The sequence below is a fragment of the Anabrus simplex genome, chromosome 12 (assembly GCF_040414725.1).
Source record: "Anabrus simplex isolate iqAnaSimp1 chromosome 12, ASM4041472v1, whole genome shotgun sequence".
Classification (NCBI taxonomy): Eukaryota; Metazoa; Arthropoda; class Insecta; order Orthoptera; family Tettigoniidae; genus Anabrus; species Anabrus simplex.
The window spans coordinates 101,054,136-101,079,835 of record NC_090276.1 but is presented as its reverse complement, the minus strand read 5'-3'; the positions used below and the strand labels follow the sequence as shown (position 1 = coordinate 101,079,835).

Sequence of the window (25,700 nt, the reverse complement as noted above, 5' to 3'; positions counted from 1 at the left end):
GGCCGTGCGGTTACAGGCGCGCGGCTGTGAGCTTGCATCCGGGAGATAGTGGGTTCGAATCCCACTGTCGGCAGCCCTGAAGATAGTTTTCCGTGGTTTCCCATTTTCACACCAGGCAAATGGTGGGGCTGTACTTTAATTAAGGCCACGGCCGCTTCCTTCCAACTCCTAGGCCTTTCTTCTCCCATCGTCGCCATAAGACCTATCTGTGTTGGTGCGACGTAAAGCCACTAGCAAAAAAAACACAATAAGACCTATAAATATAAAACATCGTTCATATAAACATACCGTTATTCAGGAATAATACGAATGTATAACTTCACTAACCTCGCACAAGGAGCAATTATCTGTAGGTTGCCATTTGTCACGCCTACAGTTTTGTATCCACTGAACTCTCCTTTGCTTTTCTCTCGGGAAGCGAAACACTCTAATTCCGTCAGTTGTCTTATTTTGACAATTTGGTGCGGCGCAGTATCCCGTTTTCCTTCAAAATACAAGTACAGTAGGGCCCACGAGAGTTGAAGTCTGACGTTTAGCGCCACCGGCGAGAAAAAGTTGACTAACGCTGTTCGAAAATGGCCTGTTGCTATGGCAACGATAACAGAGTTGCAACATTTTAGGACGCTATCACCACGTGGGTTGGCTTGCTCTCAGTCGCTTTTGTGATAGTATTCCGAATGGTACTGTGTTAGCTGTGCTAGTCGTTGCTGCTTAATGTGTATGTTTTCAGAATATTATGTTAGGTGTTAGTTTATTTCTTTAAGTTTATCGGTGGCTAGTTGTTCCTAGTTTTGTTCGTCTGTAGATGTTAGCGATCTTGTAGTGTGACTATAGTGTTAGTGTGAAGTACTCCATTATTCGTTAAGAATCCGTGTAGTTTTATTTGATCGGTTCTTTTGAGTGTTTAACAATGACTTCCAAGTCAAAAGAAACGCCAAAAAATACAACTGGCCGAGGTGTGACTGTTCGAAGCCAGGGAAGAGAAATGATTGTGTCAGTGACAGTGACAACGAGCAGGATAGTACAGGAGATGATATGGATGGGATAGAGCCCCTTCTAGATGACTGATTGCTGTCGGCAGAGCAGTGAGTACTTTTTATTTTTACAAATATCTCGGTTCAGTGCTTTGTGTACATTGCATGTCTGTACATTTTATTGCTATTTTCTGAGCAATTACGGGAGAAAGTCCGAATGTCTCCTTAATTCCATCATTGTTATTCATATTCTGACTGATTTCTTTTCTCGATGAAGTACCGTCTTCCTATTGTGTTTATTATACCGTAGTTTATTCCCGAATTGTACAGGTACCGTTAACAATCGGCGTTAAATAATAAAAACTATCAATGTGGGTAGTGTTGTTATATACTGTAATTAACATGTGCATTTGTTGAGGTTATTGTCAGAAACTGATGTTCTTGTTAGTGATTATGAAATTTCTTATATATATCGATAATGTCGTCTTCTGTCTTAAATGCTGGAATTATTAACACGAGCTTAGGAACCGGTCAAGGGTAAATGAATTGCATTAGGCCTAGGCCTACATGTTTTATTAAACACTCAACCTGTCTGAAAGGTGGTAGGCCGCGAATTGAGGTAACTATGACAACGCAGCGTACTTCGTAGTTACAGATTTCGCCGCTCACCTGTCAGACTTCAACTCTCGTGGGCCCTACTATAATAACTCACATCATTATATCGGGCACGCCCACGTAACAACGATATTTGAGACCCAATATGGCCGCCACCGCAAAGGATTGTGGTAGCGTGACCAGACCTCCCTAGACAAACCTTGGTCTTTAGCCGGTTGCTGCTGCTACCTGCTGTGGGTATTTGTAAACGGAATGTTTCATTATTATTATCTGGGAGGTGTTGCCATCGGATGCAAATCGAGCAGGCAGTGATGAAGGCACAGGAATACCTATAATATTTTCTACCGCAGCATGGCAGCACTTGGTATGTGACAAAACAAGAGAGTTTATTATGCTGTTTGTAAACTCTCGTTATTAACAGTGAAAATAAAAATCCAAAAAACTTTCGTGGTGTCGTCTGTCTAGTGGACATGAAAGTTCGGCTTAATGGCAGTGGCGAAATATTAGGTAATTGGTATTGTATCTGAATCCCTCTGTAATTGTACAGAAGTGTTTATCGGGAATACATTTCGTAAGTTGATAGTTTTTAGTTATATTATACTAGCTTTACTTGCAAAAGTGTGAAAATCATCATACAAAACCTATTGTTTATATATGTGCCAAATGTCATTTTTATAAGGTTCTGTATTAGAATGTTAGTTTTTGGTATAAAGTGCTTTCTTATTGCTATGAATTTATGGCACTTTCTGAGACAAAATATTATATAATATGTAGTTCGAAACAGAATCTATGGAGCACAAAACTAACAAAACTAACCTCCAGTTAACTGGTTCGGAATTCATAACAATTTATCGGGCATGTATTATTTAGTTGCAAGCCATTGTTTTAAAAACAGTCTAAAGCTAATTAGATATATTCATGAGTATTATATTAGACTGATAAATATGAGCAACAAATGTTGATGCTGAATAAGATCTATGAGAAGGTCTGTTGGAGCCCAGAAAATAAAGCTATCAAACCATATGCAGTTGAGTCAATAAACATTACCAAAAATTGCATAAATAACTGATTCATCATTGTTTTAACGTTGGAAATCTATTGTTCATTGGTTATAAGATTTTAATCGTGGAACTCATTCCCCTAACCTTTTACTATATTTTTTTTTGGGCTGTGTAAAAGTGCTAAATTTGTTCAGAAATGTGTGTGTTGTGTTTTGTCCATTGCTTGCTTATGGTGAAAGCAAAATGGATTGTCAAGGAAGAACAGGATAGAACGATCAAAATGAAAATAAATCTTCCTCTACTGACCAAGTCTTTACACCAGTTTTTGGGTTATGTATGTTATTCGTTTACAATGCCAATTTTTGGGTTATGCTCCTAAGACTGAATCCAGAAACAAGGATCAAAGGCAATTTAATATAGCTGGCGTATTAGGGATTAACTTAAGAATGTTACAGATTTGTAGAATATTTGCTATTCTAGACACACTACATTATATGCATTTCATTATTTATCCGTATTGACAGCTAACAGCATACCCAGCTAACTATTATTATTGTATTGCACTGGAGGAAATATAGAAATAGAAATATTTCAGAATAATTTTACACACACCTATTATTTTCTTCAAAGCCTATAAAGATATGTAACCACAATCTGCATGCAGAATATTTGTCTTAATTACACACATTCATGTGAAATACGAGTTCACATCAAGATCCATCTGCTTTTTTGACAACCTTTGCTAAAGAACGCCAGCCCCGTGGTGTACGGGTAGCGTGCCTGCCTCTTATCGGAAGGCCCCAGGTTTGATTCCCGGCCAGGTTAGGGATTTTTACCTGGACCTGAGGGCTGGATGGAGGTCCACTCAGCCTACATGATTAGAATTGAGGAGCTGTCTGACGGTGAGATAGCAGCCCAGGTCTAGAAAGCCAAGAATGGCGGTCGAGAGGATTCGTCGAATTGACAACTCGACACCTCATAATCTGCAGGCCTTCGGGCTGAGCAGCGGTCGCTTGGTAGGCCAAGGTCCTTCAAGGGTTGTAGAGCCATGGGGGGGGTTGCTAAGGAATTCCGAGGTAATGTTCATTTTCGGTTGGTAACAAGGATAATTTGAAATTCGTGAGAGCAGTGATGTATTTTAATCAGGACATTTAAAATAAGACTCTTCCTTTTGTTTGTGTACTTAGGCTATATTCTCCAATGTTGTGGCAGTTTGGACCATCACTGTGCATAGAAGGTATCTTATATTTTGTCTGTACGTTATGGAAATGATCATGTTATTTGACTAAAAGAAGCCCATCCCAGGTCGTAAAGAACTCGGAGACCAATGGTTAGATATCTGTAGCGTTTGCATAAGAAGGAACAGCAATAGACTGGGTTATTAGATCATGTGTGTGTAGTGTTTCGCCTTGGTCTTGCCGGTTGGACTGGCATGTTTGAACGAATAAGAGAGAGAGAGAGAGAGAGTGTGTGTGTGTGTGTGTGTGTGTGCGCGCGCGCGTGTGTGTGTGTGTGTGTGCGCGCGTGCGTGTGTGTTTTTTTTTCACTTAAAAATAGCAGGTCATACCTTCATGAAACTCAGTGGCGGCTCATGACAAAATCTTTAGGGGGTTCACAACAAAATGTGTTCACGTCTCAAATATACCAATGTAGAATGCAAATCAGTACAAAATAACTAACTTAAATCATTTCACTAAAATTTCCTTCTACGCTTGCTTCTCCACTCATAATTTGGTAGAACCCCTATAACCGAGGATGCATTTTTCTGTGACTAATCCGTGAGCGCACAACAAAACTAAAATTACGACTGCCGGGTGGAGTGGCTCAGACGGATTTCTGACCCCAAGTTGGCAGGTTCAATACTTAGCTTGATAAAAGTAAATTTCACAGCAACTTTGCTACAATGCTATATTGTAGCGAATATTAAAAGATGCGAACCCTATTCTTGGATTTACATAGCACGAAGTTCACCTAAGTATGACAACGAGCATAAAAATAGTCCGTGCAATTACAACATTTACCAGTACTCAGATTGAAACGATTCACCACCCACAATGTAAAGCAAACTTCTTCCCGTGTGTTCAGAATTACCTACTAGCAAAATCTTCTGGCATTGTAATGCAATAGTTACTTCTGGGAGCTGTGGCCAGCAGTAACGTGAGGTGGCGGACCCTTGTGGTCAACTGTAATACTATCACTTGTTTGAGGGTAGTTGTAGACTGAAAGGCACACACCTTACCATGCTCCTCGCTTATGGAGATATCTGTGCATAAACCATGACGTCATCTCCAAGGGCATGCGTATAGTCTTCAGGCTCGTAGCAAAATCTCCATTGTGTTCCCTGCATTGTCAGTCGAAACGAACAGCTGTCAGTGTAACAGAGCTTCAATATAAGTCGAATACTTTCGATCGATTGATTAAATCAGGCAGAAACAAAGGAAACAATTTTGAATTATCCATAAATGCGCCCACCGCTACTGATGAAACTCCACATTGTGTTAGCTTAGTTCCTGGGCTAATATGCATTGTGATATGATATTTGAATGAGGAAGAGGGCTGAAATAGTTTCTTGCTGATATTTTGAAGGTTTCAGACAAAACATTTTGAACGTTTTGTGTCAAAACAGAGATTTTCACGAATTCAAATATTTTTTATTGCCAATTTCATCAAAGGCAAGCTTTGCTGACATGGAAATATTGTGAAATTATCATGGGGATAATAGTGGTTGTAGTTGTGATTGTCTTTGTAAGGTCCATAACTGAATAATAATCTGCCTCTCTTCATGAAGATGATAAGTTCCAACTCAACATGATGCTGCAACATGAGGAGAGACAACACCAAATCAATTGCAAAAAGGGAAGGGATGAAGATTACTGTTGAAATAAGAAGAAACAGATATACAACCACTTTAAGATCTAGGGGAAAGGGAATCATGAAGGTGGGGGAAGGAGACCCTACACCTTGGATGTTCTACCAATGCTGAATTGGAAGAAAACAAATGTGACGGGCTACATTGTTCAAAAAGCTTATCAATAACATCACTCTGACTGCTGTTAGTTGAAATGTGCTCGCTCTCTCTTCTGCTGCAGCTATGTTATTACAAAAACTAACCTATCAAGGACGGGTCCATGAGGGTATTTCCATTCATCTCCTTTTCCACCCTTACAGTATAATAACCACTTCTGATTTGAATTTAGGGCAGTTGCCCAGGTGGCAGATTCCTTATCTGTTATTTTCCTGGCCTTTTCTTAAATTATTGCAAAGAAATTGGAAATTTATTGAACATCTCCCTTGGTAAGTTATTCCAATCCCTAACTCCGCTTCCAAAAATGAATATTTGCCCTAATTTGTTCTCTTGAATTCCAAATTTATCTTTATATTGTGATCTTTCCTACTTTTAAAGACCCAACTCCAACTTATTCATCTACCAATGCCGTTCTCTCCACTTACAGCTCAGAGCATACCACTTAGTCCAGAAGCTCGTCTCCTTTCTCCCTAGTCTTCCCAACCCAAACTTTGCAACATTTTTGTAATGCTACTCTTTTGTCGGAAATCAACCAGAGCAAATCGAGCTGCTTTTCTTTGGATTTTTTCCAGTTCTCGGATCAAGTAATGCTGGTGTGGGTCCCATACACTGGAAACATACTCTAATTAGGGTCTTACCAGAGACTTATATGCCCTCTCCTTTACATCCTTACTATATACTAATAGGCCTTGCATCATCGCCATAAGACCTATCTGTGTCGGTCCGACGTAAAGCAAGTAGCAAAAAAAAAAAAAATTGCCCTTGTATCTCTCGACAACAAGAGCTTTTGTTGTGTTGCCTTTGTCATCCCCTGACTGCTCAAATTTTAGCGTGAAAGGGAATCTCCACGTTCTTCTGCCCAATACATCGATGTATTCATCAGTAACAGAAGATTAGATTCTCTTCATAAGCCAGAATTCATGGTGAGCTGCATGGTTGATATATCAGTTGCTTGTCTGTTTGAAGGAGTAAAGCTATGGTTGATAAATCGACCGCAAGTCCTGGCTGACTACCTGATGTATTTGTTGATATAATGACTGCTAATCTAGTAGAGGTTAGTGTTGCTTGGAGGGCCTAGAAGGGATTCAAGTAAACAAGGTAGAAAGTGTGAGCAGCGCGGTGATCTGAGGGCTGTAACTGGTGCAAATATTAGTGATCATACAATTTGCAAGCCTGCCTGGTGGCCACGATTATTAAGGCATCAAGTCTATAATACTCTGACACCACGGTTAGCCAGTTTGAGCCCCGTTGGTCGAAAAAAATATCACCATCAGAATATTGGCCAGCTGGGTAGGAGAAGTGGTAGTATACAATTTGTAATCACTAGATTGCGTGCCAAAAGCCTGGATTATATTCCAAACCTCTCCGCAATGCACACATAGGGTGCGGGCATATGATTCATCCGGTGATGAGGACTTAAAGCTTTTAGCAGATCCCTTCGTGTTATTCAAAGGAGTAGGCTACCTGCCGACACTGGGTTTCACCCTCCCGTACCTCACCATCATCCCACATCCAGACATGCAGCTCGCCTGTGGGTGTCAAATTGAAAGACACCAGGCAAGCCGAACATGCCCTCGGACACTCGCGGCACTAAAAGCCATACAATAAATGAAATAACTGGAAAACGACCTAGGAGTAGAGATAGCTGGATGAAGACTTGGCCAGGCAGGGCCTGAAATGAGAGAAGATAAGATACTGTATGACAAGAGAAGTGGTAGCAGGACAGAAGTTTATGGAGGAGACTTGTTCATTTCCACACATAGTGGAGAATCGATGGTTATCATGATGATATTTGAACTGGCAGCTCTTTCAGTGGCGCAGTATGCTGTTGTAGACAGCAGGCCTTCACCTAATGAAGGGTCATTGTTACATTGAAAAATCAAACTCTATGTTTTTCATTGCAGAACTCTGAAATTTGGCTTCTCGCTGTTTTGGTTTCCCAAATAAATAAATAAATAAATAAACCGTATGGTGCAACAGCCGTACGAAGAGACTGTGCTCAGCTCGGAGGCCTGCAGATTAAAAGACAACAAATCCTCTTGGTTGTTATTCTTGGCACTGAGCGAGTTGACCGTGCGGTTAGGGGTGCGCGGCTGGGAGCTTGCATCCGGGAGATAGTGGGTTCAAACCCCACTGTTGGCTGCCCTGAAGATGGTTTTCCATGGTTTCCCATTTTCACAACAGGCAAATGCTGGGTCTCTACCTTAATTAAGGACACGGCCGCTTCATTCCCATTCCTAGCCCTTTCCTCTCCCATCGTCGCCATAAGACCTATCTGTGTTGGTACGACGTGAAGCAAATAGTGAAAAAAAAAAGTTATTCTTGGAATTCAAACCCATGGCCTCCAGGTAAGAGGCAGGCACACTACCCCTACACCGCAGGGCCGGCTCAGTGTATATTGGTGAACGACACAGTCCAGGAACTAGACATTTTGTATGCTGGATCTCTCATGGTGTAGGATGCATCCGGGAGATAGTGGGTTCGAACCCCACTGTTGGCTGCCCTGAAGATGGTTTTCCATGGTTTCCCATTTTCACAACAGGCAAATGCTGGGTCTGTACCTTAATTAAGGACACGGCCGCTTCATTCCCATTCCTAGCCCTTTCCTCTCCCATCGTCGCCATAAGACCTATCTGTGTTGGTGCAACGTGAAGCAAATTGTGAAAAAAAGTTATTCTTGGCTTTCTAGACCATCTCACCGTCAGTCACCTAAGCAGGGCAGACCTGGAACCAGCCCTTAGATTCACGTAAAAATCCCTGACCGGGCTGGGAATTCAAACCCATGGCCTCCAGGTAAGAGGCAGCCACACTACCCCTACACCGCAGGGCCGGCTCAGTTTATATTGGTGAACGACACAGTCCAGGAACTAGACATTTTGTATGCTGGATCTCTCATGGTGTAGGATGGCATCACTGAGCTGTCAAACCCTGTGATGAAGAAAACAATGAGAAATTCTTCTGAATCATATTTTGCCCATTGTGGTGACAATGGGATCCCAATTTCTTAGTACATCTCTGTAGAGAACAATTCTGAATAGAAATTCAGTAGTTATAGATTCCATTATAAACAATACAGAAGTATATTGATATATTTCTATAGCCTGCAACAGGGTGCAGACTGAGGGAGTTGCATAGTATGAATTTCATTCTGATTTGACAGAAAAGTGGAAGGACAGAAAGGAGTGGAGGAGGCTTGTTAACCACACCCGGGAGACTGGTGTTGGGCCATTGATGATGGTGATGACTCATGGTTTTTCAATTACATCAAATTCAAATGTAAACAATCTTTCTATTCAATACTTCGTAATGTATTACATGTTTCGACCCATTTTAGAGTCATCTTCAGTGAAAAATAATTTGTAAAAACATGAGTTACAATAAAGCACTATTTCTAAATAAACTATTTAAGAAGTGGCTTATTAAAATCTTGCAGTGGTGTCCTGGTAATATATTATTGACACCTAATTAAAATCACTCTCCTTGAGATGTAATCTCTTGTCTTCTAAATATATGTTTTTAAAACTTGATATGTAGATTAGAATTATTCCATTTGTGAGTTCACTTCCATCATAAACTTGATGTGACTGTGCTGTTGATACCAGTTGAGGTGTCATCGAAAGGGTATTTTGTGTTATGGTATATGTTCCCCTATTCGTCCGTAACTTGCTTTCTCAAAAGTCTTTTCACCATTAGCCGTGTTTTGACGGGTGTTATGTTACACTGAAGATGACTCTAAAATGGGTTGAAACAGGTTTGGATAATGTAGAAATATCATCTTTATAGATGTAACATATTACGAAGAAATGAATAGGACGATTGTTTACATTTGAATTTGGTGTAATTGAGGGAGTTGGCTATGCAGTTTTGGTCACATAGATGTTGGCTTGCATTTAGGAGATGTTGGGTTCGAACACCACCGTTGGCAGTCCTGAAGCTGGTTTTCCAGGGTTTTACACTAGGAAAATGCTGAGGCTGTACCTTAATTCTCTTCCTTCCTATTTGTAGCCCTGTCATATCCCATTGTCATCATAAGACCTGTCTGTGTTGGTACGATATGAAACAAATTCCAGTTTCCGTTGGCAACCAAAAATTTGAGACTTGTGACCAAATTATTCTATAAAATGCTGGCTCTTGGCGAAAGATGGCAGCAGATGACAGCGATTTGTGTTCCATTTTTGGACGTATTGTTTCGGTTATCGTATTTATATTTTTTAGAATTTTTTTCACTCAAGCTGACAATCATTGTTTTTCATGCTATTTTGTTTCATATGCAATAGCAATTAAGTAGCTGCCATAGGGAAAGAAAAAAATAAATCTTTTGCCCTTTTGTGAAGGAGTCATCATCCCATTGTTGAAAAAAGGTGATAGAAAGAAATGTACCAACTACAGAGGTATAACTCTGCTGTCACATGGCCTCAAAATCTACAAATCCATCCTTGAGAGCAGGATTAGAAAATATGTTGAACCTACACTTGAGGAGGAACAACATGAATTTAGACCTCATAGACCAACTATAGACCTCATTTTTGCCACCAGAATGCTCTATGAGAAGTATTGGGAGAAAGGTAAAACACTTATAACTGTTTTTCTGGACATCGAGAAAGCATATGAATATGTACCACGCAGGCATATATGGGAATGTTTGAGACATAAGAAAGTGCCCAATGACATAGTATGAGTACAATGATTATATGATGAAACCAAGTGTTGTGTCCAGGTCCAGGATGGAAGGTCAGGTTGGTTTGAAACGAAGAGTGGAGTCCAGCAAGGAAGTTGTCTTTCACCATTTCTCTTCATAATCATAATGGATGAAGTTTCAAAAGCGGTTAAGCGAAAGGATCCAACAACTAATGCCCTGGTTTTTGCTGATGTAATGGTATGGGGTGTGACAGAAGCGGAAGTACAAACTAGACTAGATCTCTGGCATGAAGCTTTTACAACCTTAGGTCTCAAAATCAGCAAAACGCAGTTGGCTTGGTGATGAGTAGAAACTCTCCAACTGTTCATCTATGAATTGGAGACGAAGAGATGGATATTGTAGACAATTTCCAGTATTTAGGTAGTGTTCTGTCATCAGACAATACCATACATCAAGAGATTAGTAACAGAATACAGAAAGCTTCCAAATTCTATCACGCTGTACGTCAAATACTTTGGGATGAAACATTTCTGTTAGTTTCCAAGATCAGCTTGTACAAAATATATCTAGTACCTATATTGACGTATGGCCTGGAAGCAGCAACACTTACTGGACCAACAAAGAGTCATCTTCAGGCAACAGAAATGAAGTTCCTCCGTTTTTCTCCACAAAAAACAAAAATGGATAAAGTAAGGAATGTAGGTATCCGACAACAGCTCGGATCGGAAAGAAGCTTGCTGGAGACTCTAGAAGTGAAGAGATTGGAATGGTATGGTCATATGAAAAGAATGAACCCTCACAGGACTCCTCAAACATACTTTGACCACAATGTTCCTGGGAAGAGCCCAAGACGAAGACCTCATGGTGTTTGGGAAAAACAGATAATGAAGGACCGTGAAATTAGAGGTGTGAACTGGTGTCGCATATATGAGCAACATCTGTGGTTGGATAGCACAAACTGGAGGAGACTTGTACACAACCGCACCCGGCTTGCTGGAGCGATGAAATGATGATGATGATGACTGAAGTGTATCCCATGTACAAATGCAGGAAACAAGAGTGATTCAGCCTCTAACAGTGTAGATGTTCTATGCAAAGAAAATGTGAAGCCGTCAAGATCTCTTTTCCTGTTAAACGGAAATTGCACAAAGATTGGTTTGACCATATTGGGTGGCCATAAGAGGGAAAAATGTATTACGGTATAATTTTGATTATGAACTTCGTGGCATAATTAGAATGGCTTCCAACTTCAAATTTCGTTCCCTCCTGTATGTGTTAGTAAAATAAGTTTGTAGAATGTGTAATTTCATACTTCTTCTTCACCTTCTTCGACAACGTTTCCAATGCTTGTGGGGTCACGGGTGTGAACTGTGTCATACATATGGACTTGGCTTGGTTTTTATGGCTTGATCCACTTCCTAATACCAACCCTACGTAGAGGGTTGTAATCACTATTAATGTGCAATCTGAACAGGAGAGTGTTGGGATAAACACAAACACCCAGGTCTGGTGTGAAAATGGGAAACCACTGAATAGCATCTTCAGGGCTGCCAACAGTGAGGTTCGAATCCACTATCTTCTGAATGCAAGCTAACAGCACGACCAACTCGCTCGGTGGACCCTCTGAACCAAAGGCCTCAATGCTGATCATTCAGCCAAGGAGTCGAATGGTGTGTAATTTTGTGCAAGTTGTTAAATTTAATTTTCATTATTACTTTAAAATACTATAGAATTATCGGTATATTTGTACAATGCATACATCATCATCAGATAACTGCTCTAAGCTGCCCAGCAGTTAATTATAACACTGCCATTGATTTTTTCTATAAGACTTATTTTCGTAATGAAAGTTTTATCGATCACCTGATCAATACACTATTTTTTTACTAGGACTAGTTTCTGCCGATATGAACAGCCATCTTCAGCAAGTCAGTTTAAGGAAAGACATAGTGTCATAAAAATTATACCTGACAAATTATATTTGTCTTAATACAAACGTCAAGTAGGACTGAATCTTAAAAACCTATGACCACAAATATGGGCGCAAAAACACATGTACACAATTAAAATATTCAGTATTTACAAGGATTTTTTATCTGGATGAACACTTGTTAATTAAAAAATGACATCTATCATTGTTTGTTGATGTTCGTAAAAAGAGTAAGTTCTGAACATACATATGAGAAGCTGAGGATGTTATGATACATTCCTCGTAAACATCAAAAGTGCTGTGTTAAAATTATCACAGTGTTGAGCATGAATATTGAGTTTCCACGATATAGTCCACTGAAAACACACAAAAATATGCTGTATGCTGTACATGTGATTGAAGTATTTGGATCAGTATTTTTTTTTAAACATTTCATGTTGCCGTATTAGACCGAGGGATATCCTGATTAAACTTACGGAACTTCATATTTCTTATCCGTATTGAACTGAGATCACAAAATCTAGCAGGTTCCACCTTTAATTAAAAGGTGGAACCTGCTAGATTTTAGTTCAATTCTGATATTGTGATACAAAATAGTTAAAGACATAATATGGAACAAGAAAATACCAACAAAATGTAAGAGAGTCATATATGAAACTTATTACGTACCAGTCCTGACCTATGGTTGCGAAACATGGACCATGAGAAACAAAGATGTTAGTAGAATCCAGGCAGCAGAAATGAAATTTGTCCGTAGCATGATCGGCAAAACATGGAGGGACAGAGTCCGTAATGAGGAAATCCGCAAGCAGGCTCAAGTTGTAAGACTGCAGGACAAAATAACAGTGCAGCGACTGAGATGGTATGGACATATGCGACGCATGGGTGATAACAGATTACCAAAAAAAATGTACGGTCTAAAACTTGAAGACAAAAGACCAAGAGGGCGACCAAGACTCAGGTACAAGGACATGGTGAAGATTGACATTCAACAGAGAGGACATACTTTGGAAAGCATTGAAGAAGGAGAGAAGTTCAGGGACCGCAACTGGTGGAGAAGCCTCGTTTGCCAACCCATCGCTTAAGATGGAACGACATGGGATGTGTATGTATGTGATATCCTGATGTTAAGAATGTTAATAAATTAAGTCCTTCTGTAAGGGTCACCCTGCCTTGCTATCCACTTTCCGTGTAGCTCCCCGACACTCACACAGAGCTAAAAAAAGACCCTGTCCATTTCTTGTGGCCATTTCCTTTATGAACTGGTAACAGTTTTAATTACTCATACGGAACTAATTCACAGACATCGACAAGGTCTACAAAGAAACTTGGTATTTTTTTAAAATGTATCCCTAACTTTAACAAAGTTTTGTTTATTATGTGTCTGATTATTCAGTCTCTTGTTCAGAAAAGCAGTTAATTGTTTTTCTAGAATTTTCAACATCAGGGGATCTCCAACTGCTAACCCTTAGAGATCTTCGCACAGGACACATTCTAATTAGTGCTTTTATTATCTGTTACCGTGTTTTTTGTGGTGGTCAGAGGTGAAAGAAGGTGCGGGCATGAATGGGTCTATCTGCGGCAATCGAAAGATTAATTAAAAGCCTTAAAATCAAGGTTATATTTCTTTTGGCTTTTTTTTTTTTCTTCCGAATGATAAATTTTAACAAAACATGTGGTTGAGCGACAACAAGATTTCAGGTACAGAACTAGCTCATTAGCTTCGATACAAAGTACGAGAAATTAGAAAATCAACAAAATTTGTCAATCACCTGAGCGTAAAGCTCCCAAATTTTACGAATGTTACTTGAGCACTATGGCTCCATCCACTCCATAGTCAAGGAGAGAGGTCTCCCAATTTCATTTATAGAGTATACTAACATCTCTACAAAAATAGAAAGAGCATCTATGCTCTATGAATTTATCTAGGAGACTGCGCTGCCTTACTCAGGGCAACCTTCAACTTTTACAACCAGAGCATCTTTTCTCACTTAAATTTACACTTTCCAGGCCTCTCGAGGCACAACCTACATTTTATAATTCAAACAGAATTCACTGTCTTAAACACTCAACAGTCTAACCACTTAACATAAATGATTGAATTTTACAGGAGTATCGAATACTCATTCTATCGGGCCTTTGTGGGAAGAAAAAAAAACACAGGTTAAAGTTGCTGGCCCAAAAATCAAAATGATGTGGAGGCGGACACTTGCACTCCTTGAAACTGACACTTAGAATATTAAAACCCTAGTTGGACTCATTGCCCAATGTTACAGAGGCTAATCATATACTACTGAGCTGACTAGATGGAGAAATTTTAAGTTACAGGCAGAAAACGGTTACAAAATCATAGTTACCTCGAAGTCAAGTTGATAGGGAACTCGAGAGGGTGACACGCTCTCTATTCCCGAATTTAAGCTAAGTGCTTTTCGGCTTGTTTGAAATTTACATTTTAGAAAATTGGAAATTTAGGGTTACATTATTACAGATAGGAAACCTTCCCCTCGAGCTAGCTTTCAGAGGCTATCACATAGATATTAAATAGCTGGCATTACCTTAATCTGCTGTAAAGCTAAATGAAGGGTGAGACGCCGCCGCTTCCTCTATTAGCATACACTCAGTAAATTGGACGATCAATAAGACAAGGTGGCTCGAAAAGGTACCAGCTTTTATATCCAAGAGGAAGGTTCTAGAGAGCTCTGGGCTAAGGCCCGGCACACCCCCAATTTTTATTGGGTAATCAAATAGTTAGAAGATGAAAATTATTGGTGGAAAAATACACCTACAACATTTCCTGTTGGTTAATTTTGAAGTTGGCGGTAAGAGATCAGACACACAAAAAAACAAAGAACAATCAACTCAGTGTAGTAAACCTCAAAATAAAAAAAATTACTTTAGGATTTTAATAGTTCCTCTTCATACTAGAGGGCATAACATAAGTGGTTTTTTTTTTTTTTTTTTTGCTAGTTGCTTTACATCGCACCGACGCAGATAGGTCTTATGGCGAAGGTGGGACAGAGTGGGAAGGAAGCGGTCGTGGCCTTAATTAAGGTAGCCCCCAACATTTGCCTGGTATGAAAATGGGATACCATGGAAAACCATCTTCAGGGCTGCCGACAGTGGGGTTCGAATCCACGATCTCCCGAATACTGAATACTGGCCGCACTTAAGCGACTGCAGCTATCGAGCTCGGTAACATGAGTACCTCGCGGTACATTATCGAATGAGACTATTCCATGGGCATTCTGTTATGTATGTCTGCACAGATTACCTTTTCAAGAGAGAGTTTTCTGAACTGTCTTTTAAAAAAATGTTGGGGTAAATTAGGAAAAATATAGAGGACTGCTTACAGCTTTAGTTCCCATTTAGTTTAGAATCTCTACTCCTTCACCATTCATCTTCTTTTACTAAAATATTATTGGGAAAATGAATAACACGCACAGAATAATTAGGAGTCACTTTTCTCTCTTTGCTAGGAATAGATTGCTTCCATTAAAAGAAAAGAGAAGAAGAAGAATTGCTGTCTTCAGATCTACATCCAGATACGAAACACATGAGGTTGTTGCTACTCCTAGTTTTCCAATGTTGCTCTTATGTATTTTACACATAATGCTCACTAATTAATTGAAAAATAAGGTGATAACTACATTGCCAAGACGTTTTCGCATTGACAATGAATAGCAACCAAATATCAGTGATTATTGTGAACATTTAAGATAAGTACGACTGTTGCTGCAACTCTCTTCACTCAGCTTATGGGTGCTTGCATTTCTTCTTCTATACGTTACGTGCTGAATGCTAGACTAGCACGTTCCAGGCGATATTGAATTTCAGCATCTACAGTACATAATTCTGTAAGTCAAAAAGAATACACAAAGGCTAAATCTGCAAACCATATCAAAGTCATAGGTTAAGTTGATAACGAAATTTCCTCCCATTTGAACTGAACTGATCTCTATAGAGGAGGTATAATGTTGCTTTCCTTTTCGGATGAGTTCTTGCAGATTTTTCTTGCTTCTTAGACATCCTAATTGAATTCTATACTTGATGAAATAAGACCGTCATTAATAAAGTACTGCATTTTTCATTTCACACCAACTACGTTAATAAATGCATTATTCGAACATGCCACAATTCTACTTGCCTGGTATTGCCCAAACAGACAGAGCAAGAAAACATGCTTAAATTCTACCCGCAAATGTAACACTAGTGTTTTTAACAATACGGCAGTGGCAATACATAATTCTCGCAAATCACGAAGTAAACCATCACTGTACCATATCAACAGCAACTGTAAGACGTCGTATCAGCAGGTAAACTGTATACAATACCGACACTGAGTTGAACCCAATACTTAGAAAATAACTATAAATCACCACCTTCAGGGGAGAAAAAGTAAGGTTTGTGCCCTTAGTATATAGGCTTGCGTTGCAGGGAGTATATATAGCATTTGCAGAGGAAGTGACCACCAAGGAAATCAAAGTGTAGTAGTTGTAGAGGTGTCTTTATTAGTGGCAAAATTAGGAGAGTAATTTCCTCTCTTACGTGTTGAAATCTTATGTTCTCTTTTCTGCTTCAGGTATTTGCGAGTTTTCATCATTGGGTTCTTCCTGCTCTCCACTTCTGTAGCTGACGATCTCTCTTCATGAACTGTGAGTCCTATGCTGTGATCTAATTGGTTCTTAGTGTCAGTGGAAAGAATCAAGCACAACTGTCTCCATTTAAAAACTATTATCCAAATGAAAAATCACTTTTTTTTTAATAAATAAAGAAGAAACAACACGACCAGTTACCCATTTCAACACATTGGCGGCTGACGACCAGCTTACATGCAGAAAGAGGTGTCAGTGACCTGTAACAGTGGCGGGGAAGGGGTTGAACAGTATTTCACAATATTATGCTACAAGCTATTGTTTTCCCCTCAGCACTCCGATAATGTGACTGCAACATTGTTGTTCAACATTGTGTGTCTTAGCATGAGAATCTGTCGGCAAATCTGCCATAGAGATTGAACTTTGTGCTTACGAAATATTTCAGGAATTGTTTGCCAACAGTTTATCTTATCATCCAAGAAATAGTACTACTATCACTCATCAGTGATCTGCATTTAAGTCTATTGCCCAGGTGGCAGAGTCCAAGGAATGCAAAGTGTAGTAGTAGTAGGAGGAGGTGTCTTTATTAGTGGCAAAATCAGGAGACTAATCTCCTCTCATACATGTTGAAATCTTATTTTCTGTCTTCTGCTTTAGGTATTTGAGAGTTTTCATCATTGGGAGTTTTCTTGAATGTTTTCAAAGAACTTGGAAATTTATTGAACATTTCCCGTGATAATTTATTCCAATCCCTTACTTTTTATCCTATAAATGAATATTTGCTCCAGTTTGTCCTCTTGAATGCCAACTCTATCTTCATATTATGATCTTTCCCTAGTTTTAAAATTTCCGCTGAAGCTTATTCGCCTACTAGTGCCATTCCACACTATCTTTCCTCTAACAGCTGAAAACATACCACCTAGTCCAGCATCTTGTCTCCTTACTCACAAGTTTTCCCAGCCCAAAGTTTGTAACATTTTCGTAATGAATATGTTTGAGTGATGTCTTTAAAAGTAGGAAAGATCACAATATGAAGATAAAGCTGGAATACAAGAGGACGAATTGGGGGAAATATTCATTTATAGGTAGAGGAGTTAGGGATTGGAATAACTTATCAAGGGAGATGTTCAATAAATTTCCAATTTAGTTGCTATCATTTACGAAAAGGCTAGGAAAATAACAGATAGGCAATCTTGCCACCTGGGCGACTGCTCTACATGCAGATCAGTAGTGATTGATTGAACGCTATTCCTTTGAGAAAATATATATATATAGATCAACGACCTAGTCAGTACACAATATTATAATCTGAAAAGATTATTTATCAAACAAAAGTGGACATGTTGTGGCTGTGTGTTTGTGTGCTGATGATGGCTCCACATATGTTTGATAAATAATTTAGATTATAATATTCTATATTGATTAGGTGGTTGATATATATATTTTTCCTCAAGTTAATTAGTCAATACGGCCCAGTATGAACATGATTTCTCGTAATAACACTACTCCTTTGTCGGAAATCTCCCAAAGCAAATCGTGCTGCTTTCCTTTGGATCTTTTCCAGTTCTCGTATGAGGTAGTCCTGGTGAGGGTCCTCCATGCTCTACACCCTCTCCTTTATATCCTTACTACTACTCCTAAATACTCTCATAACCATGTGAAACGATCTTGAACCTTTCTTTAAAACTTGGTAATATGATTATCCCATTGGAGATCATTCTTTTTAATAACACCTAGCTACTTACAGTGATCCGCATGAGGACTTTTTATCCCATTTATCATCATACTATTGTCTGCTGTCCATCGCTCACAATCCTGCAAACTGGGCGAGTTGGCCGTGCAGTTAGGGGCGCGCAGCTGTGAGCTTGCACCCGGGAGATAGTGGGTTTGAATCCCACTGTCGGCAGCCCTGAAGATGGTTTTCCGTGGTTTCCCATTTTGACACCAGGCACCTTCATTAAAGCCACGGCCGCTTCCTTCCAATTCCTAGCCCTTTCCTATCTCATCGTCGCCATAAGACCTATCTGTGTTGGTGCGACGTAAAGCCACTAGCAAAAAAAGAAAAAACAATCCTGCAACTCATTTACTACTCTATACAGTATAATATCATCTGCAAATGGCCTTAGCGGCGATTTCATTTCTTTACTCATATCATTTCAAGATACAGTTGTAGTGGAGATACTAAAACTCTGATAGATTATTTTATATCAGACAATGAAGCAGGAAAGACCATATGTGATGTCAGAGTTATACTAAGTGAAAGCCTGGACAGTGACCACAGACTTCTCCTCACAGCAATAAAGCACATTGAAATTTATAGACCTCAGAAATACAGGAAACCAAAAATCAAGACATGGGAGCTAAAGAAGGCAGAGAAACAAGTTGAATACACAAAAAAAGTGACCAAGAAATTACCATCATATGCATTACAAGAAGGCAACATCGAGTGGACTAGATTCAAAGAAAGCATTGTCGGAGCTGCAGTAGAAGTTTGTCGTAAAACTAATAGCAAAATGAAGGCAAAAGAAACTCCTTGGTGGAACGATCGGGTGAAGATTGCTGTGAAAGCAAAAAATGAAACCAGGAAAGCCAGAGACAAAGAAATGCAAAAAGGAAGTCAAAGGAATGAATCTAGAGTAAATGAACTGCAGCAGAAATACAGAGATCAGAAGCTACGAGTAAAGAAAATTATGGCCGAAGAAAAACAGAAAGCTTGGACTGATTTCACAGATAAACTAGAGCAAGACAGCAAAGTTAATTCCAAACTACTTTACCGAACAATACGAAATATAAGAAGAGACAATGAATACATAACAGCAATAGAGGAACCAGATGGTAACGTAGTTAGGGAAGAGACAGAAATAAGGAAGATCATGAAATCCTGTTTTGATAATTTATACAACAGTACTGGGAAAGACTCCAATGATGTAACCACGCAGGTCAGTTTAAGCTGCAATGATGAGCCTGACCAAGAGAGCCCGCCAACATGGAAGGAAGTAGAGACGGCTCTTAATAGTATGCCCATAGAAAGATCAACAGGATTTGATGAAGTCAATGCAGATATGATCAAAGCAACTGGTGCAATAGGAATACAGTGGCTTCATAGAGTAATTAATGCAATATGGAAGGATAGGAAAGTCCCAGATGATTGGAAAAAAGGGAATAATAATACCTCTCTTCAAAAAAGGAAGCCGGAAGAAATGTAGCAATTATAGAGGGATCACTTTATTGTCTCATAGTTTGAAAATATTTGAGAAAATGCTTGAAAAAAGGCTAAGGAAAATAATAGAACCACAACTACAGGAAGAACAATATGGATTCAGAGAACACCGATCAACTGCCGATCTCATATTTGCACTTGGAATACTGTTAGAAAAGCATTGGGAGAAGGGCAAAGACTTAACACTAGTGTTTTTGGATCTCGAAAAAGCATTTGATAGTGTTCCAAGGAAGACTATATGGGAATGCTTAAGAAAGAAAAATATTCCCAAAGGGCTTATCCAGAAAGTTAAGATGCTTTACGAAGACTGCTGCAGTTGCGTACAGATAGGAAACGGTAATTCTGATTGGTTCCAAACCACTAAAAGAGTGCATCAAGGCAGAAGCCTTTCACCCTTACTTTTTATCACTGCCATGGATGAAGTCATGAAAGAAATTAAGCAAAAGAACAATATGGACATCAATGCGTTTGCAGATGATGTAGTAATTTGGAGAAATACAGAGAAGGAAGTCCAAGAGAGGCTGAACACCTGGAATGAACATTTGAAAGCACAGGGATTAACAATAAATAAATCAAAAACTGTTACTATGTTAACAGGCAGAAGAAGAAAGGAAAAATAATGCTGGAAGGTACACAGCTGGAAACAGTAGAGCAATATAAATATCTTGGGTGCATCATTTCAAGTGATAACAGAACACAGCATGAGATTAACAACCGCATTCAAAAATCAACTCAGTTTTACCATCAAGTTTGGAACCTCCTCTGGAACGAAGAAGTTCCCTTAAGATCAAAGCAGATTCTATTCCAATCATACTTCACCCCCATAATAACATATGGCCTAGAAACCTGCACAACAACCCAACAAGTGGACAGCAGACTACAAGCTGCAGAAATGAAGTTCCTACGAACTATGGTACAGAAGACAAAAACGGACAGGGTAAGGAATGAAAGAATAAGGGAGGAAGCTGGTGTGTACCCATCCCTGAATGAAAAAGTGACAAGGGCCCGTTTGAAATGGTTTGGCCATGTCAAACGAATGGACGATGGAAGGACAGCAAAACAATGGCTACACACAATCGTGGCCGGAAAACGACCGGGAGGAAGACCTAGGAAGAGATGGCTGGACCAAGTGAAAGAGGACATAGGAACAAGAGGAATCAGCTGGGATGTCATCTTGAAAGAAGAGTGGTACATGGACAGACAGATGTGGAGAGTGCTCGTAAACCACACCCGGGCAACTGGAGTGGAAAACTGATGATGATGACTCATATCATTTATATATGGAAGAAAATGTAAGGGACCAATATTACTGCCCTGTGGGAACCCTCACAATCATTAGAGGATCAGATAACACTTCACAGACTCTAATTCTCTGAGTTCTATTTCGCAACCCATTCAACCACTCTTTTATCTAGTCCAGTAACCCACATTTTCATTAGTAGTCTCCCATGATCTACTCAATCAAAAGTCAATAGCGATACAGTCCATTTGACCTCGTGAGTCTAAAATATCTGCTATATTTTGGTGGAATCCTACAAGTTGGACATTGCAGTGAATGAGAGCCAGCAATGACCCATCTAGTTGTCAGTGTGTTAAGGAAGTGAATGTATCTCACATTGAAAAGAGTAAGGAAGAAAATCTACTTCATTACTCTGAATTTATAGATAATATTGAGCCCACACTCCAAAGTTTGTTGTTGGCCTGTGTTATACAGCACACCATCACTGTCCAGGATGTTCCACCATTCACCAAATTGTAAGATATATTAAATTATAAGAAGACCGGTTTTGACTCCCTTGGAGTCATCATCAGTTCCTGTTGAAAATTAATTTGGGGGGAATCTGATAACAATCATAATAAAAAATTTAAAGGTGATTGGCTGGAAAAACATCAATGGGTTGTAAGACATTATTTTGAAATGCAACGCATACATGGCAAGCAGCACTTGGAACTTAATATGTTCCTAGTTCTGGCCTAAACTACGAAACCTACGAAAGTAACATACTCTGCAGAATCATTGTCATCTACAAACACTGCATCAGAGTTTGCCAATGCCATTCTTACGAACATATGAGAAGAACATCGCAGAATTGCAGCACAAAAACATACCAGAATACAAGTCATCAGCTGACTTATTTAGAAATTATGTACTGCTTTTGTCATAAAGCAAGAGATTAGTACTGCCATCTCTCGTACAATACTACAAGTTGTTAAATAAGGGAATGCGTTGCAAGCACTCCTCTTCTCCCTTGCTTTTTTCCGTCATGTGGTCGGCTCTTTTAGTCTTGAGGTGCCATTCATTTCTTTGTAGCAGATCTTTTTAGGTGAGATTCAGCCTTTCGTGTCCCTACAGTCAGTCATCAGCCACGTGGTTACAGGCCTGCCTCGTTCTCTTTTCCCCATAGCGATGGATAAGCATTTCTTCATGATGCAGTCATCAGGTCTGTGTATCACTCCCCCTCTTAGGGACACCATGACCTTGACGACTGTGCGGGGGCTTGTTTGCTTGTTGATCCCGAGGGCTGTGCCAGCTCAGGGTTACCCATGTTGGATTGGCCTCGGTCTAGGGCCATACTAACAAGGGGTCCAACGAGTTGCCTGAGAGGTGTCTGTGCTCTTTATTCTTAATAACTATTTCTATCCTTCTATTCTCACCTTCTTAAACTTCATTCTTCTTCCTGTCTAACCACCCTCTCTGCCTCTGGTACAATAGGTTAATACGGAGGTTTTATCCTCCCCCAATCACAAGTTTCGGGTCGTGGAGAGGTGATTCATGGCTATTGGGAGAGTAGTTTCTAGTGACCCCCTCCAGACACCGGGCGCCCTCTGTAGTGTCTAGCCTTGCCTTTGGTACTACTCATGGGGTCAGCCGAAGGTCGACTTCATATTTCCTGAGTACTCATGGGATCAAAAATGGAACCTCTCTTCTTCTCCTCGAATTTCAAAGAGTGGCAGAGTGGCACCCTTCAAAAAACAGCATCCAAGATTGCTAAGAAACGTAAGCGGTATTCACCAGTTCCAGTAGATTATATAAGTGACGAACATCTTCCACGATTCCTGGTTGCTGCCAGGGTCGATGGTAAAAGTTTTCTTGATGAATGTCCTTTTCGATCAGTAATTCTATAGAAGAAATTGTTGCTGGTGAAGTCGACGAGATGCGCAAGCTCCGTGATGGATCTGTACTCATAAAGACATCTACAGCTGAACAGTCCAGTTGGCCACTTAAAGCAAAGTTTTTCAGAAAGGTAGAGGTCAAAATCGAGAAGCACCAGTCCCTGAACTCCTGCAAGGGAGCTATATTCCACAGGGATTCTGATAATACTATGATCACCGAGCTCGATAGCTGCAGTCGCTTAATTACGGCCAGTATTTGGGAGATAGTGGGTTCGAATCCCACTGTCGGCAGCCCTATAGATGTTTTTTTTCGTGGTTTCCCATTTTCACACCAGGCAAATGCTGGGGCTGTACCTTAATTAAGGCCACGGCTGCTTCCTTCCCACTCCTAGCCCTTTCCTGTCCATCGTCACCATAAGACCTATCTGTGTTGGTGCGACGTGCAAAAAAAAAAAGATACTATGATTCGGTACCTAGCACGTCAAGGTGTAACTGACTTGAAGAGGCGTGTGGGGGATAAGCAGCCTGATACAGGCGCTTTCATCCTTACCTTTGACGCCGAGACCGTGCCTGAACGAATAAAAATGGCAATGTATCGTCTGTCTGTTTGTCCATATATTCAATCACCAATGACGTGCTATAACTGTCAAAAGTTTGGCCACACCTCATTGCGATGTACAGGTTCAATGACCTGTAAAATGTGTGGGAAGTGTGAGCATGCTGGGGATGACTGCACGCCACCACCTGTGTGCGCCAACTGCCCGGGTGTGCATGCTCCAATCTCAAAGGAGTGCCCCATATTCAAGCAGGAGAGAAGATCCAGGAGATAAAAACGCTGGACAAATTTTCTTATCCATACGCCAGGAGGAAGTTCAAGTCTATGGCTGCTCCTGAGTTTTCCATCTCCTTCACTGAAAAGGTCATGAAAGTGCGAATCACTCCACAGAGTTTAGTACAGAACACCAGTACTGAAAATGCATTTGTATCGGCAAGTAAATATTGATAGTCGGGACTGCAGCCTTCAGAGAATCGTATGGCGCTGATCGCCGGAAGAACCTATAAAACATTATCAGCTGAAAACGGTCACATACGGAACAGCTTCAGCACTCTTCCTCGTTACTAGGTGCCTTCAGCAGCTCGCTATTGAAGAGTCTAGCAGTCTACCCAGGCAGCAGAAATTCTCCAGAGAGATTCCTGTGTGAACGACTGCATGTCTGACGGAAACCCTCCAGGAAGCTCTACAAATGCAAGAACAACTCATCGATCTCCTTCAAAGGGGAGGTTTCCAACTTCGAAAGTGGTGTTCCAATCATCCACAACTACTCGAAGCTGTTTCTCCAGAATACAGAGAAGCCCAGTTGCCCCTTCAACTCGATAACGGCAATTATGTCAAAACTTTAGGACTCTTGTGGCATCCTGCCACTGATCAGCTACAGATTGTGAATGGTACTGGGTGTACTGACGTCAATAGCCATGTTACGAAAAGAAAGGTACTTCCAGTCATAGCGTCAATACACGATCCGTTGGGACTGATGGGTCCATTCATCATCTCCTGCAAATGTTTCCTGCAGCAACTCTGGCAACTGCGCTTAGGTGGGGATGAGAAGCTACCGACAGAACTACTCCAATTCTGGGAGCAATTGCGAAATCAGTTTCCTCTTGTTACTCGAATTCGAATCGACAGACTAGTGTTGGCGAAGGGTATTATCACCAACATTCAATTGCATGGGTTTTCGGATGCATCTGAGAGGGTTACAGATGCTGCATTTATATAAGATCAGAAAATCAACAGGGTGAGCGTACCACAAGGCTACTGTGCGCTAAGTCAAAGGTCTAGAGTTATGTAATTAAAAGAAATAAGTTTCATAATGATAGATCCGTATTGAACTGTGATTACAATAGAGTAAAATAATATATTATTAATGGTCCACATTTTCAATACAAAATGAAAATTACATAGGGACTAGTTTCGACCTAGTAATAGGTCATCATCAGCCTGAAGTAAATTAAAGCGTAAATATCGAAGAAAACATAAACAATGTAAACACAAGTAGTCTTTTTAAAGGTACATACCATGTGGGAAGTTGAGTAGAGATATATTAAAAATATTAACTCTTCCAATTGACGAAGCACTGAGCGGAAGTTATGTAAAGTTCGGTGCGCCGTATATTATAAAAGACCACTGTGCACTAAATGATGTAATAAAGAAGAATAGTAGGTTGAATGCTGGCTTCTTCTTAGCTGTTGTATATTCAAAGAAGATTACGTCGTATTTTATAAGGTATTGATAGACGTCAAAATACATGGATGTTGGAAAGGCTCTTCAGTTTTTTGGAACAAGGCAATTGTTGCGCGTGGAGGCTTAGGAAACCAGAGAAGCGCTATATTATGTTAAAAAATAGAGATCCTTAAAAAAGTCCCGTGCGTCGTATAAATTGTGGAAATGGAAATCGAAAAAACTTGGTTCTTAAGCGATAATGTTGTTCATTCAGAGATCAATTGAAAATAAAGAATCGTAACATTGTCTTCTCAAGATGTTTATAAACTAGAATTAATAGACGATGCGAAGTATGATACTAGGAGAAAGCTC

The 25,700-nt window shown here is 40.0% G+C and overlaps 1 protein-coding gene across 3 annotated transcripts in view; it reads left to right on the top strand.

Moving 5' to 3' along the window:
• The first annotated feature begins 1,888 nt into the window (after positions 1 to 1,888).
• The window catches only part of LOC136884336 (uncharacterized), a 291,392-nt gene continuing 267,580 nt past the window's right edge, over positions 1,889 to 25,700 (top strand). The window contains exons 1-2 of one of the 3 annotated variants that reach the window (XM_067156442.2): positions 1,889 to 1,953; positions 16,764 to 16,836. The gene's annotated coding sequence lies outside the window, so the exon portion shown is untranslated. The other 2 variants (XM_067156440.2, XM_067156441.2) reach the window with 2 other exon arrangements.